Below are 24,586 nucleotides of genomic sequence, written 5' to 3'. Positions count from 1 at the left end.
AAATAAACTGAAATCAACTGGTCCTGTTAGAGCATACATTGTGAAACAGATAAGAATCTGTACAAACAGGAGGGAATATAAACACATACACACAAACACACAAACACACAGCCACACACACACACACACACACACACACACATTAATCCAGCTCTTTGAAAATAAAGATTATTTGCAGTAGCAACAAATATTGGTGCTGATTGAATCTGTGAAGTAGAAGAAAGTATGAGTGATCCACTGAGACACATAAAAATATGAAAGAAAAGAAGACATAGAGATATAAAGAAAAGAAGAAAAGAAAGTGAGAACTCTACTCTCCTGTGCTATGAATTTATTGTATTTTCATCTTCTTTCCCCTACTTCAACAAATCCCTTCCCATTCCATCCTCTATCTTAATTAGGAAATGGTTACCAACTTTCTTTTTTAAAAAAATAATAATTTTTTCAATTACATGTAAAAATTATTAATATTTATTTTTAAAAATTTTTGAGTTCCATATTTTCTTCTCCCCCTCCTTCATTGAGAAGGATATTTGGTGTTACAATTTCTTTTACTATGCTTCCCATATTTCTCAGAATTTCCCTCATTTGTCATTTCTTGTGGTACAATAATATTCCACTGCATTTATTAGTCACAATTTGTTCAACCATTTAATCTCCAATTGATGAACATCTACTTTGTTTACAATTCTTTGCTACTACAAAAAGTACTAATATGAATATTTTACTATATACTGGACTTCTATTCTTTGTTCTCTTAGGTCAGAGAAAGCATATATGTACACAGAATGAAATCTCTGGATTAAAGGATATAGAAAACTTTTCATTTTCTTAAAATAACTCCAAATTGTTTTCCAAAATGGTTGAAGCTGCACCAACAGTGTATTCTATGTACTAAAAGTAACTGTGCTTCTGTTCTTCTCCCACCTTTTGTATTAAAAAAAATTATTGGTATTTTTTTGTTTTTATATAACTTACATTTCCCAATATATTCCTCCTTTTCTTTCCCAAAGAGCCATCCCTTATCAGCAGCAATAAAAGAAATTGGGGGAGGGAGGGCCAGGAAAGTTCAACAAAATTAATGCACATATCTAAAAAGTTTGATATCATATATAGTCTTCCATCTCTTCAAAAAGATGAGGGGAGGAGAAAGAAGATTTTTTTGTTGTCTTTTCTATTTACATTGTTGTTTTATAGTTTAGTCCTTTGAGTTGTGCAACCCCATTTGGGATTTTCTTGGGAAAGATACTGGAGGGGCTTGTCATTTCCTTTTCCAGCTAATTTTACAGATGAGGAAACTAAGACATACAGGGTTAAATGACTTACCCAGAATCACATAACTAGTAAGCATCTGGGGCCACACTTAAGGTCAGCAAGATGTCATGCTGATTCTAGGTCTAGTGCTCTGTGCACTATGGCACCATCTAGCTGCCCCTAATATTGTTGTAGTCATCATTTATATATATATTTTTTCTTTTTTCTGCTTATTCTGCATCAACTGATATATCTTCCTATGCTTCTCTATACTTATCATAGTCATTGTTTCTTACAGCAAAGACATTTTCCATTATAAGGAACATAAATCCTTTATAAAAGCAGAGCATATATATCTTTGTATATACCTATGGTTTTCATGGCCTTTTAATTTTTATATTTTAGTTAATTTTTAAAATTATTATAGTATTTAATTTTTCAATTATACATAAAGACAATTTTCAGCATTCATTTTTTGAAAGATTTTGAGCTCCAATTTTTTTCCCTTCTCTTCCCTCTTCTCCAAGATGGCAGGCAATCTGATATAATTATATTTATGCTTCTATTCTTGTAGCTCCTTGAAAGTGGCTTTATTTCTGTCTGTTATTTTTGTCCATTTGTTGTATGTAAAGTAAGATTTCAGAATTAGTTAATTTGTATTTCATAGGGATTAAGAGCATGTCTTCATGTGGTAATTGACAATCTGCAATTAGCTATTTGAAAACTATTTCTACCCTTTAACTATTTATTTATTAGAAAATAGATCCTGATCAGTTTCAATGATTTTATGATGATGAGAGCCATCTACACCCAGAGAGAGGTCTGTGGGAACTGAGTATGGATCACAGAATAGCATTTTCACTTCTTTTGTTTTTGTTTGCTTGAATTTTTTCTTTCTCATTTTTTTCCCTTTTTGATCTGATTTTTCTTGTGCAGCAAGATAATTATATAAATATGTAGGCCTATACTGGATTTACATATATTTTACCATGTTTAACATATATTGGACTACTTGCCATCTAGAGGAGGGAGTGGAAGGAAGGAAGGGGAAATTAGAACAGAAGGTTTTGCAAGGGTCAATGTTGAAAAATTATCCTTGCATATGTTTTGAATATAAACAACTTCACTAAAAAAGAGAGAGAAAGGGAAGGAAGAAAAGAAAATAGATCCTGAAAAATAATTCACTTAATTCCCTATACATCCTATCTATCAACTTGTAAATTATCAATAAGCTCTTCTATTAACTCAGGGTGGATTACAACTGCCTATCTTGTCCTTGAAATCCTAAAACTCACTAATACTAAAGGAATTTGGGAGACTTTAGTTACATTGCTTTAGAGTTTGCCTATTTCAATGTTCTTTTGGTCTCCTCACTCTCTGACAACCAGAGTCTTTCAACAGTGAACAGAAAAATTCCCAAAGAAATAGAAAAAGAATTCTTTCCTTCCTATTTTTATTTTCTTTTGGAGACTGTATCTCTTTATGTTCCCCAGCCTAGATGTACAATGACCATTCACAGTCCTTCACCCTCTGCTGATCAGTTCACAAGTTTTTGACTTGTTTTGTTTCTGACCCAGACTGGTTTATCCTTCTTTAGGCAGCCCGGTGTCTTCCCGCCACCCTTTTTGGGAGCTTCCCATATAATGCCAGATAGCTCAGACACCTGATTTGGTTTGGGCACCATAGCTTAGAATTTCCAAGCTAAAGTAATTCACCAGCACTAGTCTCATCTGTAGCAAGGACCATAGGCATGAGTTAACACGTTCAGCAAAAGAAAGTTTCTGAAGGTCTCTTCAGGAATAAGCCGTCACTGACTTTTTGACACAGAGCTATCATCTTTGTATCTCTAGTACATAGGGCAGCAAAGTGGCTCAGTGAATAGGTTGCTAGGTCTGGAGTCAGGAAAAGCTGAGTTCAAATTCAGCTTGAGATGCTTACTAGCTATATGATACTGGGCAAGTCACTTAATCATATTTCTCTTAGTTTCCCCATCTATAAAATGAGCTGGGAAAGGAAATGGCAAATAACTCCAATATCTTTGCCAAGAAAACCCCAAATGGGAAGGGCTGGACACACTTAAACAATAAAATCCCTAAGATGTAGCCCAGTGCCTAGTATATAGCAGGTGCTTAATAAATGCTTGTTGATTCATTATCCAACCCTTTTGTATAGTCTGTAACTGAGACTTCAAAGAGCTTCTAACAGTGCCCAGTGTCTAAGACTTTCCCAGAGACACGTACAGCACAGACTCATAGTGAAAAGTCACCCAAGCAACTGGATCTCATAAAGCCACACTCTGTCATAAGGTCTGATATAGTCCTCTTGTTCTTTTTTTCCTTCTAATACAATCAGTTCTATAGCCATAATATAATAAATTTAGGAGCTCTAATCCAAAAGCTTAGTCTGTCCCTTCTTATTATACATATTGCTTACAGGCAAACTTAGAGTGGGAGAGATGCTGATGTTTTTGTTAGCACTCCAGACATCATCTGCTCCCCTGAACCACTTCCTGCCTCCCTGATTATGGTAATTACCAGGACTGGCTCTTTAAAAAAATTTCCCCATTCTCCTACTGATAGTCCATTGTAGATATGATTCTTTAATAGAATAAATTACCTTACAACAGACTTCTGTATAATTTAATATCAAGTAAAATAATTTAGCTGTACAGTGTTATGGCTTTATTTTAGGGGTGGGTGAGCTAAATGAATATTTCTAATCTCCAGCTCAGTGATGCTAGACAAAGAAAAGTATTAAGTACCTAAAACACAAGCTAGAATAAAATCCAATAAAATCCTGCCCCTGTTCCCTTACTTCACAGAAATTTAAAAAAAAAAAAAAACAGAAAAAAACTCATTGAACACTTAATATGAGAGATTCAACAAGGCAGTGGTCCTGATGGAGCCAGAATAGACCCCACCCTTCTTCTCAGTCCTAAGGAAAGGCAGCCATGTTCCTGTTATGGAGCCCAACCGAGTACTAGCAAAAATCCTGAAAGCTTGGAGGAGCCTTCTGTATGTGGAAGCCTCTATCTCTTGTCCCTGAATACATCTCTTTCCTGTAAATTGTAAACATCATGGCTGCCTCTGCAAAAGGGCAGAGCTGTCATGGCCAGAGCTGATTTCCATGCAGCTCGAGTCTCTTGCATTCGGGTAAGGATTCAGAGTCCAGGTTGTCATGGTAACAGAGAAAGATCCTGAAATACAAATAGGACTGCCTGCAGTCTTCCAGCTCTTATTCTTGGTTGGCCAGGGACAGCACAGAAATTTTGCCCTTGATGGGTGAACTTGAATCATCACTAAACTATATTTGAAACACAAAGACCTTAGAGTCTCACCCCTTCCCCACCTCCACTCTTCATTTTCTTTTTGGGCAAGGGAAGGAAATAGCTCTTTTGTCCTTAATACCCCATTTAGAAGAACGGGTTTAAGAGAACAAAGAAAAATGAATAACCGATAAGAAGGTAGATTTCTAGAAAATTGCAATCTACTCTAAAAACACTTTGTAGAAATATTTCCTTCAGCTCTTACATTTAGAGGCTGGAAGGGATCTTAGAGGTCATTTAGTTCAATGAACTCATTTTATAGTTGAAAGGATATGACCAAGATCACACAGGATATAGTAATCAGGATTCCAATCCAGGTCTTCTGCCAGTTTAGTATTCTTTACACTGTACTACATTATTATGAAAAAAATAAGAAACTGAGAGTCAGGAGACCTTAGTTCTATTTCTGGTTATTTTACCTCTTCCGGTCTCAGTTTCCTTACCTGTCAAATGAAGGGGTTGCTTTAGATAAACTTTGGTATTCCTTTCATATTCAAAGATTTTGATTCTAGTAGTCTAGTTTTATTAGTCACATTGGAACCTATGGTGACCTGCATTTTGGGCTCCTTCATAGTCACCCAAAATAAAAACAACTTGGTTTTTACCTAGTGGTATGTGAGGCTTATTTTCCTGAATATCTTCAGGGTAAAATGACAAACTAGGACTGGCAAATGATTCTTCATTCCTGCCTTCTATCCCCAAATATACAATAGCACCAAGCTCTTCCCTTTCCATATAGTTCTTCTACCTGATTCCTTTTATCCTCACTGTTCTCCGATGCTGCAGGGGGATTGTTAGCTTCTCTCTCTGAACAGAACAAAGAGTTCATTTTCAAATCCTTCTTTTAGAAACCTTGAATCCTGTCCATATAATGAGGCCTCTTGGATTGGCTGTTACCAAGCCAACCAGCCACCTAATGGAGCCTGAATTATGTCAGCACTGAACTACAGTGCCCTGGTGAATCAGCCCTGACTTGCCAGCTGGGGACCAGTCTCTCTGACCTATGGGTGGTTCTTAAAGCTTAATAGTTTCTAATTACAGACTCCTTTGCTATGACAGAGCCTGTATAAATTCTCATAAGCTGCCTTAAACCACTCCTTATATTGCTGTGGTTGACTATCCCCTCAGGCTGCCTGGCATTATTGACTATTAAGGAAACACTGAGTACCCAGAATTGCATAGTGTATATGCAGAGATCTGGTCGTGTTTGTATGGGACAGAAATCACAGACTTAGCTGTCAGTCACAACCATGTGATTGACACTATGAAGAGACAGCTCTTCCTGTTGCAAAACCAGATATATAGAAGATATAGCGATTTCAATACAATGTAGATTATTTTTAAGTTAAATTTTTCTCAATTAAAAACAGTCTATTTTTTCTCCCTCACACCTATACCAACAAAACAAAAATAAAATCCTTGCAACAAATATGAATAACCTAGCAAAGTAATTTCCATATTGACCACATCCAGAAAAATAAATATCTCATTCTGTACTCTAAATTTCTGTCAGACATGGATAATGTGCTTCACATCATGATATAAATGAAATGCTGGCCACTCAGAGCATCTGAGGCCCCATGATAATCACTACAAGCCATTTTTTATTCACTTGTTAGTGGTTTGAAATAATGGCTCATGGAACAATGACATTTCAGGGTGTGAGTAGCAGCAGGGTACAGCAGATCAAGTAGTCCAGGACCAGGAGATCAGGTAGATAGGAGTTTTGTAACTATTATGGGTCAAGGAGGCAGGAGAGGAGCACCAGAATGGGCAAGTTAAGCAGTCATTAAGTTGAATTTAGGGAGTCAGATAAGGCAGGAAAGGTTGAATGTGTTTCAAAAATCAAGGGGAGACCCAGAGAATGGGAAGTCAGAAAAGCAGAGATTAAGGTACTGGTAAGCAGGAAACAGTCAATCTTTGATTCTAGGACAAGTGCCATCTGTATTGTCTGGTGGAGGAAATAGCATTGAATTTACTCAGCAGATCAGTGTTCAAACCTTGGCTTTATTATTTCTCACTTACCTTTTTTGGCCTTATTATTATGTAATTATACATAATTAATCTCATAAGATCACAAATATTATAAAGTTAGAAGGGACCTTAGAAGTTATCTAGCCTAATCTTCTAATTTTTCAGTTAAGAAAACTGAGTCACAAAGAGCTTGAGTGACTTACTTTAGGTCACCTAAGTAGAAAATGACAAAGCCAGGTTTCAAATCCAAGTCACAGGACCAGAGAATCTTAGAAGTGACAGAGACCTTAGAGTTCACACATAAAATAACTGAGACTGAGAGAGGTTCTTTTATTCCTACACTCAGAATTCTTTTCATCATACCACATATCTGTGATGAAAGAGTTAAGCTAGAGGACTTTTGTGTTGCCCTCCATCTACAAATTCTCTGATCTATGCCCTCTTTCCTCTTTTACATGAATTTTTGAATGAAGATTTGTCAGGGGTCATAGATGTATGTTTATGAATAGAAGAGATCTCTGATCCTATGTGAAAGGCAAAGAGGTAGGTAGATCTGGGACATTCTTAAACAATGTATTCCTCCATGTTTTTCAAGTTCTCAACTTTCTTCCTTAGGGTTAGATTGTTGTCAAATGTTTTGATCTCAACAGAATCCCTTGAACTGACAAGTTCAGAGTGTCACAGTTCACATCATCCCTGAGGATGTCATGATGAAAAAATGAAATATACCCATATTGTAAAGAGGTCACTGATTCCAGCAGATTGAAAAGAGACAGAGGGTCCTGCTAGAACAAAGGAAACAATTTTTACCCTTTCACATTTGAAGGCTGGGAAAATTTGAGTCCATATTTGTGTATTCTGAGCCTGATTTTTTCATCTTCAAACTTCAGAGACCAGGAAATACTGAGATTTAATAAGCTAGAACTCAAACTTATAATTTGCATAACTGGAGGGAACCAATTTCATCCCTCAAGTGGGCACCATTGAGTAATATTCCCTCTTGCAATGAAGAGAATCCCTTTCCATAAGGAGAAAGGCTATATGCTTGGCAAATGCCAATTTTGAACTTCTGGTTATAATTCTAAAACGGCTTCTTGGAAGGCTTCCCATCTAATATTTAGACCCATAGGAGCCTGGGAAGCCAGGTGTTTAGGATGTTTTTTCCATGCCAGTTTCTAGCTCTCTAAAGCTATGCTGTCAATAAACAAGAACTTCTTTGTTGTCCTGAAACCCCAAACCAGTTTGCTAACCCCATTCCTGAGGGGAGTTCCAGGGTTATAGAATCTTAAGGTTGCAAGGGACCCCAGAGATCATCTAGTCCAGCCTCAATCAGAAATAGTCCTAATAATTACTTCAAAAATCTTGTTTCAAGGATCCCACAAGGACCCAAAGGATCAATTGGGAATAGAGTGAGAATTTAGTGATTTTATCTGAGCCTCTACCTTCCTGAGAAGTTCTGATACAGACATTAGCTGCCTGGATGCTGGGATACAAAGGACATCAGATTTTGCAAAATCCATCTTGTCCTAAACTGGCATTAAGCACAGATGTGAAAGGTACCCTAATTTCATGAAATAAGAGGTTAGCAGATTGTAGCACAAGGGGAAAAGAGATCTATAGGAGGCTTCTTATTTGGCAACCAACTTTCTACCACCAAGGTAAGAAATCTCTGAAATATCCTGCTAATAATGAGAGTAGCATCTGGGTGAGAGAGACTGTCAACTGAGGGCTATGGAAACCATGACCTGAAGAAATCCAGGCAGTAATGAGACATGGAAGTGGGAGGGGAGAAGGGAGAAGATCAGGGAAGGCAACAACTCTTGCCATAAGCTGAGAGGCAAAACTATATAGCAAGCATAGATGGCCAAAGGAAAAATGAAGCAGAAGGGCCATGACAAACAACAGAGACTCTTTTACTGGACATGCAGAGTTTGTTTCAGGTATGGAGGAAATCCATATTCTGTGAAGTGCGACTAAAGGTAGTATCCCACCTGCAGGAAGCCCTAGCTGCTCCATAAGGGCTCACAAAAGGCTCCACATCGAAGGTGGTACCTGAGCTCAGTCATGAGGAAAACCAAGGATTCTAAAAGTGGAGTTGAAGGAGAAGTGCATTCCAGGTCAGGGAGTGGCCAGGGCAAAAACACAGAGATGATAAAATGGGGTGATTCATTTGAGGAACACTAAAAGGCCATATTGAATAAGTAATTAAGTAATAATAAATAGCACTTTTAAGATTTGTCAAGTGTTTTTCATATATATATATAAACCTCTCAATTTCCATATCAACCCTGGGTGGTAAATTGTATTAGTATCCCCATTTGATCCATGAGAAAAAGGAATTTGAGAATTTAAGTGACTTGTTCAAGGTCACAAAGCTAGTAACTCATTAAGGCAAGTTTGAAACTTGGGTCTTCCTTACTCCAAGATGCCTGGTCGAAGGGAAGTAATGTGCAATAAATCTGGCATGGTAGGTAAGGTTAGGCCAGGTTGAGAAAGGCTGTAAATGCCTTTATATTTGTTTCTAGAGATAATAGGAAAGCATTTGAGTTCATTAATTAGGGAAGTATTTTGGCAGCTATGTGAAGGCTAGATAAGCCAGATTTATTAGTTCTTAGGATTTATGAAGGGGAATAATGATTACAAATGGCAGGTCTCTGGGGAAGGATTGCTCTCCAGCAGGTATTGTTACATTTTGAGCTCTGTCCTGAGTCCTAATGGTTTTCTTTGACTTGTAAATAAACTTGTTCATTCTGTGTCCTTACCAGGGGAGTTTTGACCCACCAGATTATGTCAGATAGTATGGTTCCAAGATTTTTGGGATAGGGACAGTAAGGCAGAGAAGTGGAAAATCTTCCCAAAATTAATCTGGGCCTTTCATGTCAAGTGAAAGACTACATTGAATTCTAAAAGTTCATTGAGAGGCTATGTATTGATTGGTAAAGAACCCAAGAGAGGTAATCAGCAGGTTCTGGTCCTTTCATATACTAGCTTTGTGAGCTGGGCTAAAGTCATTTCCCCCATATGCACCTCAATGCCCTCACATATAAAATGAGAAAATTGAGTTGAATACTGACTCAGAGTCCTTTTGTGTTCCCTAAATTTTATGATCACACTGTGATGTTTTAATAACTACAAAAAGTAAAATCAACTTCAGGGGAGAAAATGGTTTCCTGAGCAGAGAACCAGCATGAACCTTGGTGTGAAATGGTTATGTTTTGACAGCTTTCTCAGTCTCATCATCAAATAGTTTACACTCTCTGTTTATATGACCTGGATTTGGCTTCACTCTCCTGAACCTAAGGGGTCTGCAAAACTCTGTTAGCTGCTTTCCTCTTCCACAAGCACAGCAGTCTTTTATTGAGAGGCACATCATTTAACAGAGGCCTTGGGGTCAAAGGTGGACTTGGTCTTGTGGTACTTCCCCCATGAGGTCAAAGGGCCAGCTGAGAATGGGCAAAACTCCAATCATAGGTCATAAATGGTTTTGGATCTCATTCTAAACAAACAAATGATTCGGAATGATTGGACTAAATTCTTTGTTGTGATTGGCTGCCTCATCTGTTTCTCATCATCCCCATTCAGTCCTTTCCTAATGGTATTGGCTTGACAGAATTTACAAAGGCCCTAAATACTTTATGGGTTGCTTTCTTGTGTCTCATTTCCCTTGGATAAATATGGTTAGAAAAAAGCTAGATCTAAATGAGGAGCCTCCTTTTCTGGGGAAGAGGAAATGATGTAATCCTCCTAAAACTGAATTTACAGAATGGTTAAGAATGGGTACATAGACTTGAAACCAGATTAGGTCCAAATAACTCCTCCTTGGGAGAAAAATTAACTCCACAACTCCTACACTCTCATATTTGTCCTTGAGATGTGATTGACTGAAAGGTACCCTGTAGTGTTTGCCCGTTAAGGAGAGAGGCTATCTACAGGGGCACTGAAGGGACACCCAGTGTTTACATTACCTGCAAGCAGCTCACAAGAAATGGTACATTTAGAGATGGAGAATGCTTATATTGTAATTTCTATTACAGCTTTTAAAAACTGGTCATCTACTATTTGTGATCTAAAGTGAGAGTGTGGGCTATTGTTGTATTTGTAACAGAAGGAAGAAATGAGGTTCATTGGAGATAGAATCTATTTATGCCAGAAGCCCTGAAGTCAGGAAAACTACTTCTTGAATGCAAAGGAGAAAGTATCTGGCCTCAGATACTTACTAGTTATGTGATGTTGAGCAAGTCATTTGACCCTGTTTGCCTCAGTTTCCTCCTTTGTGAAATAACCTGGAGAAGGAAATGGCAAACTACTCCAAAATCTTTGCCAAGAAAACCCCAAATGAGGTTGTGAAGAGTCAGACATGAATGAAATGATTGAATAGTTGAAAACAAAAAAGTTCAGCCAAACCTCAAACTTTTTTGGGGGGAGGGCTTCCCAGATGCTAAAGAAATGTGAGCTCTGATTCTCATTCTGTAAATTCCATAGCATTTTCTTTATATATATATTTTCTTTTTCTTCTCTGTATACTGAGTGGAATTTTTTTTTCTTACAGGATATAAGCTTTCTGAGGCCAGAGACTGGCTCATTTTTTTTCCCCATCTTATCTCCAGTCCCTTGCACATAATAGACACTCAATAAATGCATGTGCAATAAAGAGTGAATCTGTTGTTTTGGTGCTGAGTTGAAACCACCAGAGAATGGCAATCAAAAGCAAGGAAAAAAAAAATTTGTCAACATGTCAACAGTTATACTTAAACCCTCTTTGGCTCCAGTGCCCAAATAAATCTCCAAACTTTATTTGCCTCAGTTTACTAATCTGGAAGATAGGCTGCAAAAGAAAATGGCAAACCATTCCATTTTCTTTGCCAAGAAAAACCTAAATGGGGTCATGAAGAGTTGGGCACAACCAAATCTTAAGTCTTAAGGCCAATTAGTAGGCTATTGTAATATATATTCCAGGAGAGAAATTATAAAGGTTTGAACTATGTGAGCAAAGAAACACACAGGTGCAAGAAGTGTTTGGAGTGAGAAATGACAAGATTTAACAACTGATTAGACATGTTGGGTGAGTGAGAATAAGTTGAAGATCACTTTAGGTAGTGAACCTGGGTAAATGAAAGGATGGTGGTCTCCTCACAGTATTAGGAAAACCTGGAAGGAAGAAGATAACATTAAAAAGTCTCTTATTTAAAAACTCATCCATGTCTGCTCAGCCTAAGACTCACTCTGTGCCATCCTGAGGGAAAATGGGGAAGGGGTCCTTTATTTACCAGAGATAGGGCTTTCTCTTTGAGGGATATCTGTTGTTGCCACAAGTGACTGCTGGCCAGACAGTACATAAATATAGATGTAGGGTTTGAGAGAAGGGGAAAGGACATGGGAGAAGGGGGTATTTTCCCAATATTATTTATGCAATCGTTGCAGAAGTAGCTATTAGAAGTGCCCTGAAGCACAGCTCAGAAAAAGGGATCAAAGTCCTCTTGTATACTTTCAATAGCAGGGGAAAGCGTAAATGGTGCAATGGAGTTAAGTGTGGTTGTGGTGAAGACAAGGCACATGACTGATTATTTCTGTGAGGGTGAGGTGATACCCATCTTCCCACACTCTGATTCGTTGATCACATACTTTTTTGGGCCAGGACACAGTCCCCTTTTGATGAGAACTAGTGGCCTCCTCCAGGGCACAACCCCCACTGACCTAGATAATATAGGGAAAAACAAACTGTTTTAATAGCTTTGTAAACATATCTACAGGAAGACTCAGCATTGCTTATCTTGGGGACTTTCCAGAAGCTAACACCAAACAATAGATCATGTTAAAAATGGATAAAAATGGGTTAAAATAATTAACTGATTATGAATAATTCACAAACCACCCCTGTTACCCATAACATTTTGTTCAACATAATTGCTTCCTGGAATTCTGTTCCCCGAGCAGGGAATTGGGACTGTGCATGAAATTGGATATTTCTGCTGTAGACACATGAATTTAAACAAACTTGTAAATTAGTATGAGACTCTTATTGCCTGTCCCTTTCAAGTTGATAAGACAAATAGTTGTCTTCAACAGAATGGTTAAGGGAACAAGAAGTATCTATCTCCTTCAACACAGAAATCACTCTAAGAGCCAATTTATACTAGGTATAATCCCAGAAATGTCTTTGGAGATTATCTTTGGAAGACTGGGAATTTATGGGTTAGTGGGATTTCTGAAATCGGATCAAAGAGTACTAAGTGGATACATGCCAATTCCCAAAATGTAATATTTCTGGTCCCACTTCTCAAACTTATTATCTGTGTGAACTGTGTAACCTCCCTAGGCCACCATTTCTTCATCTGTAAAATGAGATGATTGGACTAGACAGCTTCTGAGGTGTCTTCCAGCTATGAGCTTATGATGGCAACCAAGAGACAGTTTATGATGGCAACCAAGAGACAGTTAATGCTTATGATGGTGACCTGTGCCAGATACTCCTCTAGGGAGAGGGGACTGAGTTTAGCCTCTAAAGGAATGGATATTTTACTCTGGGCTAAATCTGTTGTTATCATTCAGATCCCTAAAAAGAGAATGTGAAGGGTAAGAGCACCATAGCTAAGCAGTTGCCTGACCCTTAGTGACAACCCCAGGGAAGGCACATTTTGCTCTCATACTTTCTGATACATGGTGAATAGCATCAAACACTTGATGGCTTATATGTATACAACAGAACTGTTTCGGAAATCTCAATTCACCTTAATATTTTCTCAGCTTTAGCTTAGGTATAAAAGTAAAACTGTCACAATTCACTTTTATGTTTGGTCCTAATTATAATGATAAGCATTGATAGCATTGATCTAGACACAAACCCATATATATTTAGAAGGTATTTGACTGGTTGTGTGAATAACAGTGAATTGTTATTGTTCAGTGGTGACCCTATTTGTTGTTGGATTTTTAAACAAAGATATTGAAGTGGTTTGCCATTTCCTCCCCCAGCTTGTTTTACAGATGAGGAAACTAAGGCAGATATGAGTTAAGTAACTTCCCCAGATTACATAGCTAGTAAGTTTCTGAGGCTTAATTTGAATTTAAGTCTTTCTGACTCTAGAGCCAGTGCTCTAGCCATTGCACTGCTCAGCTGCCTCTAACAATAGCAAATAAAATAAAGCATTTATAAAGTGCTTCGAGGCCTGCAAAACACTTTATATGCTTTCTTGTTGGATCCTCACAAAAGTTCTATGAGGTAAGTACTATTATTATCCTTATATTACAGATGAGGAAACTGAGACTGAGAGTTTAAATGACTTATCCAGGGTTGTGCAGCTAGGAAAAGTTTGAGGCAAGATTCTAACTTGGTTCCTTTATCCTCTCAGTCTAGTGCTAGGTCCACTGTGCCACGTACTTATCTATCTTGGTAAAGTCACTTAACTCTTCTCAGTCAATAGGCTCATCTACAAAATGGAGATAATAAGATACACAACACTAATCTCACGAAATTATTGTGAGTCTCAGTGAAATAGGAAATGCAAAGTGCTCAGTGAGTCTTAAAAAACATGAAGGTGGTAGATCAGATGGTTTGCTATTTTAGGGAGAGAGGAAACAGAGAGAGGGAGATTTTGAAAATCATTTTTGCACATATTTGGAAAAATAAAATACTATTTAAAGATAAAAAGAAAAGTGGTGGTTGGAGTAAGGAATATACCAGTTGTCTCTAGGGTCTTAGTGTCATAGTACTAAATTTGACCCAGGATACCTTTTCAGAACAGGAAAGGATTCTTAGACTATTGAATTAGGTGTGAGGAATAGTGAACTAGAACTCAAAAGACAAGAGGAGGGATTCTCACCCTGCTACTTTCTGTCTTTCTATGGCTATAGTCACAACTTTTCTGGTCTTCATTTTCTTTAAACTTAAAATGAAGAGATTTGATGAATGATCTCTAAGGTCCCAGCTCTAAATCCTAAGACCTATGACCTATGCAGAGTCTTCTATAAACCTAAGACACATTCTCATCATGGAATCACCCATTACCGTTCTGGGTCCAGACTCTAGAGCAATGTCACTAATACAGCCTCAATCCCAGGAGGATACAGAGGGACACAATCACAATTCATTTCTTTGGATCTTACCCTGAAAGATTAAATCAATCCCCATGACATAAAAATGACTCAAAAAGAAAGTAAATGTGCAAGAACCCCAGACTTCTAGAATCTTACTTAGTTCCATCTCTCCTTCCCTCCTTGCATGTAAACATTAAAACTTACTGGGCTCTTGTTACAAAGTGAAGTGATAAGAACAAGAAAACATTGTAGACAGTAACAGCAACATTGTATGATTACTAGCTATGAATGACTTGGCTATTCTCAGTAATACAAAGGTCCAAGACAATTCCATAAGACTCATGATGGAAAATGCTATCCATATCCAAAGAAAGAAATATGGAGTTTGAATGAAGATCGAAGCATACTATTTTCACTTTTTTGTGTGTATAGTTTTTTTTTCTTTCAGTCTGTTCCTTCTTTTACAACATGAACAATATGAAAATGTTTTACATGATTGTATATGTAATAACCTATATCAAATTGCTTATTGTCTTGGGAGAGAGAAGGAAAGATGGGAGAAAATTTGGAACTCAAAAAAAATTTTAATGAATATTAAAATTCTTTACATTTACATGTCTTTATATGTAATTGGAAAAAATAAAATAGTATTAAAAACATATTGGGTTCTTTATCAATGCTCATAGCATCAACATCTGTCAAGTGCTCCTCCAGCATCAATTAATTCAATGTGGTACAGGTTTTGGGACTAATCTTCTAACCCCCATTCACACTGAGAAGTTGGGTCCTCAGAAGGGGACTACTAATTTCCCCTCAGGGTTCTAGGAATAGCCCTGAGAGGATGGAAGATGTTTCACTAACCTTCCTGAGCTCCCACCAGTGTGCTTTCTCTCCCCTTGATTATCAGTTACACCAATTTGCCATCCAAACAATTAATTTTTAGAAAGAAGTATTTATTTACAAAGGTAGTATGATAAAGAACAGTTGGTATAAAACATCTTTCCAAAAGTCTGTTGACATACTTTTTCATGAATACATGAAGTCTTAGGAAAAGTAGCCTCAAGCTTAGAGCATATAACACAAATAAGTAACTCATAGTTCTTGCAATTGTAAACTTCCCAATTCCAATGAATTTTTTTATTTCATACATGCCTCAGAGGACATTACTAAGACTAAAAATACTTCTTATCCTTCCTAGTTGAAATATCTTGCTATTTCATGATATTTTATGTCCAGGACTCATCAATCCCTTTAATTGAATGATTCAATTGAGATATATTCTCACCCCTGAGCTAATATTTGTTGTTGTTTTATTTCCAGTTACCTAAAGTGAGACTATTCCTCAATTTTTATATCCCTAAGTGAGGTGGAGGATGAGATCATCAGTGGACTCAACTCACATTCTTACCCCATAAACATTTATTTAATACTTTCTATAAGCAAGGCCTCTTCCAAGGTTCTCCTCTGATGAATCACTTTGATATTGAGACGACCCCTGAATTCTTTTTTTTTCTTTCTCTCTAATATTTTATTTTTCAAAATACATGTAAAGATAGTTTTCAACATTTTTTTTTTTGAGTTGAGGCAATTAGAGTTAAGTGACTTGCCCAGGATCACACAGCAAAGAAGTGTTAAGTGTCTGAGACCAGATTTGAACTCAGGTCTTCCTGATTTCAGGGCTGGTACTCTATCCACTCTGCCACCTAGCTTACCCCTCAACATTCATTTTTGTAAGATTTTGTGTTCTAAAATTTTTTCCCTTTCTCCCTTACTTCCCCCTCCCCAAGAGAGCAGGCAATCTGATATACATTAAATATATATAATCCTTTTAAACATATTTCCATATTTGTCATGTTGTACAAGAATAATCAGACAAAAATAGAAAAAAACCACAAGAAAGAAAAACAACAAATAAACAACAACAAAAGGTGAAAATATTATGCTTTGATCCACATTCAATATCCATAGTTCTCTTTCTGGATTCAATTAGCATTTTCCAACCCAAGACTATTGGAATTGCCTTAAATTACCTCATTTAAAAGAGCCAAATCTATCACAGTTAATCATCACATAATCATGTTATTGTGCTGTTGATTCTGCTCATTTCACTCAGCATCACTTTATCTAAATCTTTCCAGGTTTTTCTGAAAACATCCTGTTAATATTTCTTATGGAACAATAATATTCCATTACATTCATATACCATAACTTATTCAGCCACTTTCCAACTGATAGGTATCCACTCAATTTCTAGTTCCTTGCCACTACAAAACACTGCTACAAACATTTTTACACATGTGTCCTCTTCCCTTTTTTATCTCTTTGGTATATAGTACTGAGACTGCTGGAGCAAAAGGTATACACAGTTGTGTAGTCTTTTAGATGTAGTTCTACATTGCTTTCCAGAATGGTTGGATCATTTTACAACTGCACCAACAATGTATTAGTGTCCCAGTTTTCTCTCATCTACTCCAACATTACAATTCTCTTTTCTGATCACCTTAGCCAATCTGAGAGGTGTGAGGTGATACCTCAGAGGGGACCCCAGCATTCTTGGAGGCTGTTTCAGCAAAGCCCAGCCTCTGGAAGGTCTACCAAGATAAAAACAAAAATGTTAGCTTGGACCAGAAGTGACAAAGGCATATGGTGAGAGTATGCGTGAAGATTGTAGTTGTTCAGTTATGTCTGACTTTAGGGACTCCAAAGATTATACTATTCATGGGGTTTTCTTGGCCAAAATGTTACAGTAGTTTGTTATTTCCTTCTTCCATGAATTGAGGCAAACAGGATTAAGGGACTTGACTAGGGTCATACAACTAGTACGTGTCTGAGGCTATATTTGAACTTAAGTTCCATACAGGTAATATAGTGAGTAGAGCATTGGGCTTTCAGTTAGGAAAACCTGAATTCAAATTTAACCTCAGAAACTTCTAAGCTGTGGGAAGTTGGGCAAGTCACAGAAATGGAAATGGCAAACCACATCTTTGCCAAGAAAATCCCATGAAAAGCATGGTTTAAAATGACTGAACAATAACAACCATTCAATGGAGCTAATTAGCTCTCCTCCAGAGACTTTGTTGAGCTGCTGGCCTACTTAGTAATTACATCTGACATGTTATAGCTATTTCCCTCCTCCAGAGGCCAGGCCACCTCCAGTCTCTTTAAAACTCCTCCTCCACACCAAGGGCATCCTCAGGGGTGTGTGGCTGTGAGAATAGCTCCTTTCTCTGAGTAGTCTAGATTATCTATAGCTATTTACGTCTAAACTGAGGGTCCTTAACCTTTTTTTTTTTTTTTTTTTTTTTTTTTAATATCACAGATCCCTTTGGTAGCCTGGTGAAGCTTCTGGGGGTTTTCTCAAGGAAAAAAAAAAGTTAAATATATAAAATGCTTAAGATTAAAAGGAAATGAATTAAATTGAAGTGCAATTTTTAGAGGGAAAAGGTTTAAAAAGCTCCAGTTCAGAATCACTGCTCTAATCTCAGCCATTTCATGAACACTTTGCCTCTTACTTGCCTTAGCACCTCCTACAGTCTTTTTATGGTCTGGACAGGCATTTGCTCCATTTCCATTTATTTTCTGTTGTCTTGTTTTATTCCATCTGGGCTGTTATGCAAATAACCCTAGGCTACTTATATCTCAAATTTCTTAAGGAAGAAGGACTGAAGTTAAGGTCTCTCAAGTCCTATTCCAAGCACAGGTGTTTATGAATCAGAGAAAACTGCTTGTGGTTCAGTCATATATGACTCTTCATGATACCAGTTGGGGTTTTCTTGACAAAGACACTGAAGTGGTTTGCCATTTCCTTCTGCTCATTTTACAGATGAGGAAATTGAGGCAAATACCGTTAAGTGACCTGCCCAGAGCTACTTAACTAATAAGACTATGAGGCCAAATTTGAATTCAGGAGAATGATTCTTTTTGACTCCAACCCGGGTACTCTATCCACTGTGCCACCTAGTTGCCCAGATTCTACAATAATTAATGCTAATTGTAATGAAGGAAATAATTGCTATTTCTAAATTGTGTAGGTGTATATGCTGAAATAGGGGGTACATAGCACAGACAACACAAGTTTGTGATTAGGGAAATTGCACAATTAGGAAATTAATATGTTCTGAATAAAAATAACATTCTATTCTCATCACAAACCATCCCTCTCTTCCTAATTTTGGGGGTGGGGGAATAGAAGGGAGCATTTAGCACAGAGGATAGAAAGCAGGGCATGGGGTCAAGAAAATCTGCATTCAAATTTAACCTCAGACACTTACTAAAGGTGTGACTTAAAGTCATTTACTGCTTGCCTCAGTTTCCTCATCTGTAAAATGAAGTGGAGAAGGAAATGGTAAATCTCTCCATATCTTTGCCAAGAAAACCCCAAATGGGTCACAAAGAGTATGACATAACTGAAATGACAATTAAAAAAAAACTTTTTAAAAGTAGAATTTCTAAAAATGACTTTTTATTAAGATTTTGAAAGCCCTTTATAAGCCAGTGTTAGTGCCTGAATGGAATGGGATTTTTGATCAACTAATTTTTCATCAGCAGGTTTTGCCAGCTGCCCCAACTTTCAAATGGCAACCAGAACTTGAAGGTACAAAATAACTCAGCCCAGTGTTGGGACAAAGAAGAGAAAGAGATGGAGAAGTCAGAGATAAAGGCGATCCCAATGGCCACTCTGCAACAATATCCTCTAAAGGTGAAGACCTTAGCGGAAATTCCAGGATGGAAAACCCTGACTAAGCTGGAGAATTCTTCTGGAGGATGGTTTTAGCCCTATCTATGAAATCCAGGCAGATATTTATCTCTATAGGGCAACTAGAGGACTCAGTGGACAGTGTGAGGGCTGGAGTCAAGAAGACCTGAGTTCAAATCTTACCTCAGACAATTACTAGCTGTGTTACTCTGAGCAAGTTTGCCTCAGTTTCCTAACTGTAAAATGAGCTGGAGAAGAAAATGGCAAATCATCTCTCAAAAACTCCAAATGGGGGAAAGAAAAATAAGAGACAACTGATAGGACTGAACAACAATTATATTTATCAGAGAGTGCCTAGAACTCTAACTCATCTCCCCTCATTCCCTCCCCAATCCTGGGCTTCTGTTGTTTTGTTACAAACCGATTCCTCCATACTTTAGTCAGGTCTGAGTGTTATTGCTCATGCATTTACATTTGCACTTGAAGTGTACATTTACACTTGAAATCTGTTTCAAAGCAACTTGAGAATGTGAAGAGGGGTAGGGGTGGGAAGTGGGTGAAAACTAATCATTGGACATGGAATGGTTCAGCATCCAGATAAACTGCACAATCACTTATCATCGATTATGTAAGGTGGGAAAGGAGAAAATGAGATTGGGGTTTTTTTTTGGGGGGGGGAGGGATTAATATGTGCTACACTGTTAATCTATCACTTCTTACAAGGTAAAATATTAACACTTTTAAAAGAAGCTTCCTAAAAATTCATGACTGATACAGATGGCAGGCATTTTGAAGTATGAGGACAGACTAATGGACAAATATTCTTGAACAGAAAGAGCTTTTGCTATCACTTTAAGCCAAGACACTTAGAGTTAGCCCACTCCACTCCACTCTTGCTGTAGGCCATCTTGTTCCTACACTATATTTGTATCTTTAAAGCTATGAAGAAGCTCTTTGAATTACAGCAAACCCAGACAGCCAAAAGAATATGCAGTCTCATCATCCCCAGCTGGGTTAGAATAACTGTTGTACAATTCTCTTTCCTAAATGAGTGGTGCAGACTTCTCTTTTAAAAGGTCAAAAAATCTTTGAGTGATTGCATATTTTGTTTTACTCAGGGGAATTTGAAATCTGTTAGGTTTTTGTTTTTTGTTTTTTTTCCCTTCCGAAGCTCTTTTTAAATTCCTCAAATAGAGTGAAACAGGAAGTAACAGTAAGATAAAATGAGCTGAATCATCTAGACCAAGTTGCCACTGTTAGATAAACATAAGGAAGCACAGCTTAGGATGGTTGCCTAGGATTTGTCTCTAAGGCTTGGTTTTTGCCAAGACCAATCAACCAGTTGATTGAGTTAGCTCCCTGAGGGAAATCACTCAGTCCAGGCCTGAGGCTTCATGGGAACAGAAACCATAGGCTAATGGAATAGATTTCTTGACCAACTCTTTTTGCGTCACACAATCTGCATTTTAGAGAAGGTTTCTTACTGACATCAGTTCTGGACATATAATTCACAAAGCTGTGAAGATCAAATAAAGGATTGTTTCTTACCTTAATGCTAATACTTATTTGGCACTGTCATTGCACAGCAAAAATCAATTGATGTGGTTTGGTGCAGTGTGAGAGAAAAGAGAAAAATGAGGAAGAGAAGAGGGAAGCACAGAGTGAAAGAAAGGTAGCTGGAGAGGAGAGGCAAAAGGTGGATGGGAAAAAAAGAAGAGAAAGAGGGAGGGACACAGAGGTGGGGAAGAGATGAAGAAAAAGGAAAGTAGGAGAGGGAGAGCAAAGAAAAGAGATGAAAAAAAAAAGAAAAAAAGAAAAGAGAGAGACAGGAGAGGAGAGGAGAGGAGAAGATGGAGAAGAGACTAGAGGAAAGAATGAGGAGGAGAGGAAAAGAAATAGAATGAGAGGGAAGAAAGGACCCAGAAGCAGAAGAAAAAGAAAAAGAGAATTGGAAGTAAAAAAAGAGATAAATATTGATTATGTTGAGATCTGGTGTAGTGGGTCATAGACAGTGGGGGAATTCTGTGTGAGGTATAAGACCCTTTAGCCCAGAGGGAACCTTCTGACAATGTCTGGTTCTGCTCCCCATCTCCCTAAGGGCTCTCAGCCTTCCTGAGAAGTCAAGGGGTGGTAACATGTGCTATGATTGAAGCTGAGTGATACCAGGTGGCAAAGAGTCATCTGCACACAATAGCAAGTTGTTTATGTGGTCCTGCATGCACAGTGTTGCTATGATTATGTAAGAGTATTAGGGCATATAAGGCTGAGGGAAACTGGTTTGACCATCCACTTGTGTCCTGCCTCATCACTCCTCCACTAAGACCAAGGACTTGGGCTGATCCCAAGATCTTCCAGAGAGCTAGTCTGGACACAACAGTCTGGCAAGGAGATTAGGAAAACTCTGACCAATTGATTCCATCTCAACTTTATTGATGAAATTACATAAAGCAAAGAGCAGGTAATAGAGATAACAAGGTAGTTGTGTTTTCCCCTCAATTAGAGTGTTAGTTCCTTGAAAGCAATAATAATCTCAAATTTTCTGTTTATATCCCTAAAAAACAGCACAGATCTTGGCATAAAGAATATGTTTATTAAAAAAAAAAAAGAAAGAAAGGAAATACCATACCTAAGTAGGTAACTTTAAAAAAAAAAGAATATGCTTATTCGGTGCTTTTGAAAGAAAATATTAATTTAATAGTCTTAAGATCTGAAATGAAATATAAAGAAATGTTTATACCTTTTACTTCTTTAATTAGGTACAATGAAGTATGTCCCTCAAATCTGGTGGAATTTAGAGGGCAGATAGCATTGAGAACACTGCAATATGCTCAATTAAAAAGCAAAACATTTGAAATGCAAGACATATTCTTTAGGAGGTCAATAAAGGAGGAAGTGAAGAGTGTTTTCTCTGACAGTTGATAAGAGAAACACCTATGGAAAAATCATTCCTTGACTCGGGTGGGGAAAGAGGATTTTTCTCTTCTTACCTCCTGTCATGATTTCTTGTGGGCAGAGTTGCTTGCCCATTAGGAAATACATACCATTTGCAACTGTGCCCCTCAAATAGTCAACTGTCCAAACTCACTGATCCAGCTATGCAACTACTAACCTTATGTCCCAAAAATTTCAGAGGAAAAGTATCTATATGTATGCAAATATTTATAGTATTCTTTTTCTGTGGTAGGCCAAAATTGAAAAAGGGGATGTCTTCCTATTAGGGAATGCCTAAACAAAATGTGATATATGAATGTAATGGAAGAAGAAATAAGAAATAATGAAATGGGCAGTTTCCAAATAAAGTAGAAAGACCCCTATGAAATGATGCCTAATGAAATGAGGAAAACTAAGAAGATAATTTATTCAATAATAATTATAGAGAAAAACTATTTAATAGACATTAGAACTTTAATCAACATAATTATAAACCATGAGTCCAAAAGAATGGAGATGGAGCAGGACCAGGAGATCATTATATACTTCAACAACAATACTAGATGATGACCAGTTCTGATGGATCAGGCCATCCTCAGCAACAAGATCAACCAAATCATTTCTAATGGAGCAGTAATGAACTGAACTAGCTATACCCAGAAAAAGAACTCTGGGAGATGACTAAAATCCATTACATTGAATTCCCAATCCCTATATTTATGCACACCTGCATTTTTTATTTCCTTCACAAGCTAATTGTACAATAATTAGAGTCTGATTCTTTTGTACAGCAAAATAATGTTTTGGTCATGTATACTTATTGTGTATCTAAGTTATATTTTAATATATTTAACATCTATGGTCATCCTGCCATTTAGGGAGGGTGGGTAAGAGGTGAAAAATTGGAACAAGAGGTTTGGCAATTGTTAATGCTGTAAAGTTACCCATGTATATATCCTGTAAATAAAAGGCTATTAAATAAAAAAAATAAATAAATAAATAAAACGCATCACCTAGTGCCAAAAAAAAAAAAAAAAAGAATGGAGATGAAGCATGGCAGTCACCTCCTGACAGAAAAATAATGAACTTAAGATGCAGAAAAACACATACATTTTTTGGACATGACCCATGTTGGTATTTGTTTTGCTGGACAATGCAGCTGTATATATATATATATATATATATATATATGTGTGTGTGTGTGTGTGTGTGTGTGTATATATATATATATTATTATTATTATTATTATTATTATTATAGCTTTTTATTTACAAGATATATGCATGGGTAATTTTACAGCATGGACAATTGCAAAACTTTTTGTTCCAATTTTTCTCCTCCTCCCCACCCCCTCCCCTAGATGGCAGGTTAAATATGTTAAAGACAATATATGTATACATGTCCATACAGTTATTTTGCTGTACAAAAAGAATCGGTTTTTGAAATAGTGTACAATTAACCTGTGAAGGAAATCAAAAATGCAGGCGGACAAAAATAAGAGGGATTGGGAATTCTATGTAGTGATTCATAGTCATCTTCCAGAATTCTTTTGCTGGGTGTAGCTGGTTCAGTTCATTACTGCTCTATTGGAATTGATTTAGTTCATCTCATTGCTGAAGATGGCCAGGTCCATCAGAATTGATCATCATATAGTATTGTTATTGAAGTATATAATGATCTCCTGGCCCTGCTCATTTCACTCAGCATCAGTTCGTGTAAGTCTCTCCAGGCCTTTCTGAAATCATCCTGTTGGTCATTTCTTATAGAACAATAATATTCCATAACATTCATATACCACAATTTATTCAGCCATTCTCCAATTGATCGGCATCCACTCATTTTCCAGTTTCTAGCCACTACAAACAGGGTTGCCACAAACATTTTTGCACATACAGGTCCCTTTCCCTTCTTTAGTATCTCTTTGGGGTATAAGCCCAGTAGTAACACTGCTGGATCAAAGGGTGTGCACAGTTTGATAGCTTTTTGAGCATAGTTCCAAATTGCTCTCCAGAATGGCTGGATGTGTTCACAATTCCACCAACAATGTATCAGTGTCCCTGTTTTCCCACATCCTCTCCAACATTCCACATTATCTTTCCCTGTAATTCTAGCCAGTCTGACAGGGGTGTAGTGGTATCTCAGAGATGTCTTAATTTAATGCAGCTATATATTAAGGGCTTTATTTTTCAGATTTTAAAAAAATGCTCTGGGTGGTTGTTGTTATCATTTGTCCTTTGTTCTCAAAAAGGACCAAGACATCAAGGAGGTGATGCCATAACATGCAAATAAATTGGATTTAAATGAGGGAGGGGTATATAATAGTCACTAGCCTCACTTTCTCCTCTGGAGCCATCTGGGTGCAGTGGCAATAT

Source organism: Sarcophilus harrisii, chromosome 2 (genome assembly GCF_902635505.1).
Source record: "Sarcophilus harrisii chromosome 2, mSarHar1.11, whole genome shotgun sequence".
Taxonomy (NCBI): domain Eukaryota; kingdom Metazoa; phylum Chordata; class Mammalia; order Dasyuromorphia; family Dasyuridae; genus Sarcophilus; species Sarcophilus harrisii.
The sequence above is the reverse complement of the archived record's forward strand: the minus strand, read 5'-3'. Positions refer to the sequence as shown.